We start from the raw sequence: 5871 nt of genomic DNA on the forward strand, positions 1-5871 counted from the left end.
AAGGAAGGAAGGAAGGAAGGAAGGAAGGAAGGAAGGAAGGAAGGAAGGAAAGAAAGAAAGAAAGAAAGAAAGAACCTCTATCACAATGTTTCAGCTACATTAGGTAGAAAATCTGGATAAATGGAATTTATAAACAAGAGACTAATGTTTCCATTTTTGCTACATGGTATATACTGAAAACTAAAATTTGTATTTACTCTTTGAATGAGACTATGAAAAGTGAAATGGATACAGTTGTTTAAATTGTTTAGTATGTACATGCAAATGTAAGAAATAATGTCCAGTTAATCAAATTGTAGAAATAAAGAAAAGTTTAAAATACTTTGGTAAGCTGTGAAAGAGTTTTGTAAAGAGCAATTGTATTGTTAAGTCCATTTAAGATTTTTTGAAGTCAGGAGAGCCCGGGTGGCTCAGTGGGTTTCGCATCTGATTTCCACTCAGGTCATGATCTCGCTACTTGTGGGTTTGGGCCCCACAGTGGGCTCTGTGCTGGCAGCTGGGAGCCTGGAGCCTGCTTCAGATTCTGTGTCTCCCTCTCCCTCTACCCCTCCCCCTCTCGCACTCTGTCTCTCTTTCTCAAAAAACAAATAAACATTAAAAAATTATAAAAATAAATAAAATAAACATTGAAAATTTTAAAAAAGGTTTTGTTGAAGTCAAATAATGCTTGAAAAATATTTAATGATCAAATAAATAATCTAATGGTAATGCAGCTTATATTTTTCACTACTATCACACTGCTTATGAACAAGCTAAATTTGAATATCCAAGGAAAGGAAAAACTTATTTGTGACCAAGCTAGAAAAGTTCAGAGATTTCTGTTGACCTTAATATTTTTTACAATATAAATCAACAATAAAGTTCTTATACATTATGCAGAAGACCAAACTGCAGACAATTTCACTGTAATAATAGAATTATATAAATTGACTATGTGTCTAAAGGAAAAAAGATGAAGAATACTTTGTTGACAGTAATAAATTTAATTTTTTCAATTCATGATATATTTTTATTTTTATATACTTATTTATTTTTAGAAAAATTTTTCATGTTTATTTATTTTTGAGAGAGAGAGACAGAGACAGAGACAGAGCACAAGCAGGGAACTGACAGACAGAGAGCGAGACACAGAATCCAAAGCAGGCTCCAGGCTCTGAGCTGTCAGCACAGGGCCCAACATGAGGCTCGAACCCGCAAACTGTGAGATCATGGCCTGAGATGAAGTGGATGCTTAACCAACTGAGCCACTCACATGCCCCTCAATTCATGATATATTTTTATATTTAATATTAATAATACCAAGTTGAAACAAGAGTTCATGAATTTACTTATAAAGATATCTAGTTTTGAAAGTGGTATAATTTTGCTTCAAATTTCAATCTATTCTTCTACATATGATATACTATTTTTATGAGAGTGGAGCAAATATCAGAGAATAATTTCATATACTTAATTCAGTTATTGGAAAATATATATTTTTTCGAAACAACTTGGGTATGTAACTATTTTTTCAAATATAAATTTTATGAAATTTAAATACAACCACAGTTTTTCTATTGACTTTAATGTTCAAATTAAGATGGGCTATAAGTATACAACACATACTTTAAAGATTTAGTATGAAATGTAATGTAAACAACTTAATAGCTTTTGTATGGAATATATGTTGAAATTATAATATTTGGATATACTGGCTTAAATAAATCTATAATTAAAACAAATTGAACCTGATATTTTTAACATTTTTAATGTAGTTATTAAAACACTTAAAATTATATGTGTAGTTTATATTTCTACCAGGTAACACTGTCCTAGGCAACTATGACCCACAAAGAAATTTCATATCTCTGTTTGGGGAGACAAAGAATTATTGTGAGCGGAAGGCGAAGAGAGGCTCATGAATGTCCCTCTGCATCTCTGTTCAATTTTGTCCTTAAAAATATGTAACTTCACTTTAATTTCAAACATCACTCTTAGGTCCCTGTAATTATCAAGTACTGAGCCATAAATGTAGGGGGGGAAAAAAGCAACCAAAAACACAAATAAAAAAGACACCGCCCTACACTGAGGAACTTTATAATCTTGTAAAAGGAGGTACAAAATGAAACGCAGACACACACACATTTAAAAAGAACTAAAAATCGTGTCTCTTGACAATGAAATACTCTTTGAAATGAGTTACCTAAAAGAAAACCTGATACCTCACAAGTATGCCTTTGGTTTAAAGTTTAGATTTTTAAGAGTTTGGTGTTCTCTCCAGAACAGTTTGGGAGCGTGGTTCAAAATAAACAGCCTAATTAAGCCCTCACTGTATGTATGCTTTACTAATGTGGTACCATTTCATAAAAGCAGATGCCTTTCTGAGGAAAGAAAACACAATTAAGGGCAGACCTTCTAACTCAAAGGCATAAAGCTATGAAGACAATATTGTACTCACAAAAACAAAATTGTACTTGTAAATACACATGGGGCCATAAAATGAGGTTTTAACACAGTGGGGATTAAGTAGGAGCGCAGTGTGAACTGGCACTCTCCTTGTTTGCTTCTGAAAATGCCTGCTAGTGCATCAAAATGTCATTAGACATGAAGTTTCACAGGATTGCATTCTTCCAAGGGACTCAAAGATCAGATATAACTTCTCCTTTTAAAATGTTTTACAGATTTTAGGAAAAATATCCATTATATATACAAAGATTGTAAAAGCCAATGAAGAATTTAGAACATTATACTCAAAGGGAAATTTTGATAATAAAACCCTCCCTTTAATACTCTGTATATAACTTTACTAAGCTTTACGTGTGACTACTATTTCAGGTCACTTGGTAATCTTTCCCTTAGTTTTCTTTTTACTTAAATGATTTGTGAATGTTTTTTCTAGATCACATTGTGTGCTTTGCCTTGTTTTGAACATTTTATGAACAAAATCATACTATTTTACTTTTGACTCCCTGGTTCAAATTTATGTTTATGAGATTCATTTAATGTTCTTGTAGGTAGCTGTTATTTCATTCATTCTTTTTACTTATGGCACTCCACTGGAAATTACACCACAATTTATTAATTTTGTCATGATTGAATATTTAGATTTACTGAACTTCATTGGCATTCCTTGCCATTTCAGTTTAAGTATGCTGTTCAAATGTTTTTTATTGAACTTCTTTTTGTTTTCTCTGTATTTCCAGCTATAATTAATAATATTATTTTCTCAGACTCATATTTTTTTGTAAATTAATAAATAATTTTACCATGTGGTAGTTATAAAAAAATGAGATGTTGGGTTCAAAATAGACTATACTCCGTAGCTCATAGCCAGTAATTCATAACTTCTCACTAGAAAAAAAGCTCACAATGATGCTGAAAATCTAGATTCACAAATTAATAGCCAAATCCAGGAGCAAATGAAATTACTTAAAGAGAGATGGAGAACATTCTACCAATGTTTTTTTAAATATCCTAAATTTAATTTATGAAATAAGGTGATCTAAAACAAGAAGAAAATTCATGTTTTCTTAAATTCTTTCCCTTTTAGATACAGAGAATAAGTGACTGTATCCATAAGATAATGGAGTATCCTATATTTGTATCTAAGGACATCTGACCTGGGAAGTGGCTGAAGTAATATTTGTCTCTCTTGTTTTGCACACACAGATACTCACATAATGCAGTTTTTTAAAATTCCTTTAAGCATAAATTGTGCTACAGTATTAATTAGCAAAGAAATGAGGGAATTTCTCATAATTAATTAATTCTCTCCACAGATACTTATCATAAAGTTTTATGTGAGAGATGCCTTGTCATTCAAAGGAGCACTAATCACTATTTCCCCAAAGAATGTGTAACCTAAAAAGAAATGAAAATCTTATCACAAAACCAGCAACTAATCTCTCAGGTGGTGGAGGATCCACATCTAGAATGGGGAGGTCCATGGACTCAAATCTGAGTGAAAGAGATATAACTGGAAAAACTTAATTGAAAAAAGTGAAGTCTCTGGAAATAGTCCTAGAGGCATAGAACAAATGAATAAACATTTATTTGTGATAGTCTAGTAAATCTTTTTAAGTACAGTGAGATCTGTGGCACTGGAGCTGTGAGTTGTTCTCACTCACCCTCACCCACAAACAAGTGGCAAAGAAGCTCCATTCCAAGCAAATGTTGACACAAAGATGGGCTTACAATTTCCCCAGCTCCAATTCATGGCTATGGAATCTCCATGGGAGGGACAAGCTGTCAACATTTCTCAATACCCTTCTTTGAGGGTTGGAGAATCTATATTCTTGATAATTATACCTGAAAGGTAGGAATTCCATTCTATCACTTATTCCTAAGATGAAATTCTACCTCAGGCACAGCAGGTCAAGAATACTGAACCATTGATTTCCCTCAGCTTAGTTCATTCATAGGACAGAGGTCCCAAACTTGGGGAAGTCATCTAAGAAGACCAGAGGCTACTATTCTCGCCAGTGTTCTGTTTGTCAAGTTGAGGTATCAGTATGAGAGAAGCAAACCACCATTGACATACCCAATTCCAGAGCACTGACTCAGAGATTTGGCTCAGGGAGAGAGTCAAATTGACTTTAAATAGAACAGAGTGTAGGAAATCGAAGCCTAAAAGTACCATTAGAAACAATGGCAATGTTGGTGGTAAGTAAATAATAGGATAGCTCAATGAAAGCAAGGAGCTAAACTAGGCTATTAGTTTATTTATTAGCTATTAGGGATAGCCAAATAGATAGCCAAAAGAGCCATACAGAAAATACATTTATGTAAATACATATAAATGTGTGTTTGTGTGCATGTACATTTATGTACATGTATATACATATATATGTACACACACATATATATACATACACATCACACACAAAATGAAATATTATTCAGCCATGTAAAAGAAAGAATCCCGATTTTTGCGACAACATGGATGGACTCTGAGCACATTATGCAGAGTGAAGTAAGTCAGACAGACAAAAACAAATACTGTATGTTCTCATTTACACTGGGATCTGAAAAAACTAAACTCAGAAGTCGAGAATAGAGAATAGAATGGTGGTTGGCAGAGGCTGTGGTTAGGGGAAATGGGGAGATGTTGGTTAAAAGGTTCAAAAGCTAACTATAAGATGAATAGATTCTGGGTATCTAATGCACAGTCTAGTAACTATACTTAATAGTACTGTATCATATATTTGAAAGTGTTTAAGAGTAAATGTTAAGGTTATCACAACACACACAAACACAAATGGTCATTATGCGACATGACAGATTTTTAATTTGTATATTTCTCTCTTGGAAACCTTTACTATTATAATCTGGAGATCAGTAAATTTAGGACTACCTTCACCTGCCCCCTGTGTTGGGTCTAGTTCTTACAGACCTGATGACTGCACACTTTCTTATTTTTCCCCTCACTTTGCTAAATCAAATCTCCTATTAGCTACTAAGAAATGATTGAGTGCAAGGACATTTTTGAACTCAAGTTTCAGAAACTATCCCTATTTTACTCTGAAAGTGTATAAAGTGTGTGGCTTGAAATAGGAATTCTGGGGTAAAAATAATTTTCCTTAGAATTTTAAAGGCACAATCCACATCATCAATCTTCTAAAACTGCTACTCAGAGAACTGATGTGATTGTAATTCTGTTCCATTGTATGTGATTATGTTTAACACTCCAGGAAATTTTAGACTCGTTGTTTTCTGTATTCCAAAAGTTCCTTTTTTTTTCCAGGAAGACAATCAATACTTTTGAGAAATTCTTGCATTCTAGAAATTTTTCTGCTACTATTCATTTATTTTTTTGTTTGTTTCCTACTTTCTGCTTTTTGTCTCATGTTGAAATCATCATTAACAAGATCTCTAAACTAAAAAATGTATTCT

Source organism: Herpailurus yagouaroundi, unplaced genomic scaffold (assembly GCF_014898765.1).
Source record: "Herpailurus yagouaroundi ecotype Mexico unplaced genomic scaffold, PumYag 160, whole genome shotgun sequence".
NCBI classification, from domain to species: domain Eukaryota; kingdom Metazoa; phylum Chordata; class Mammalia; order Carnivora; family Felidae; genus Herpailurus; species Herpailurus yagouaroundi.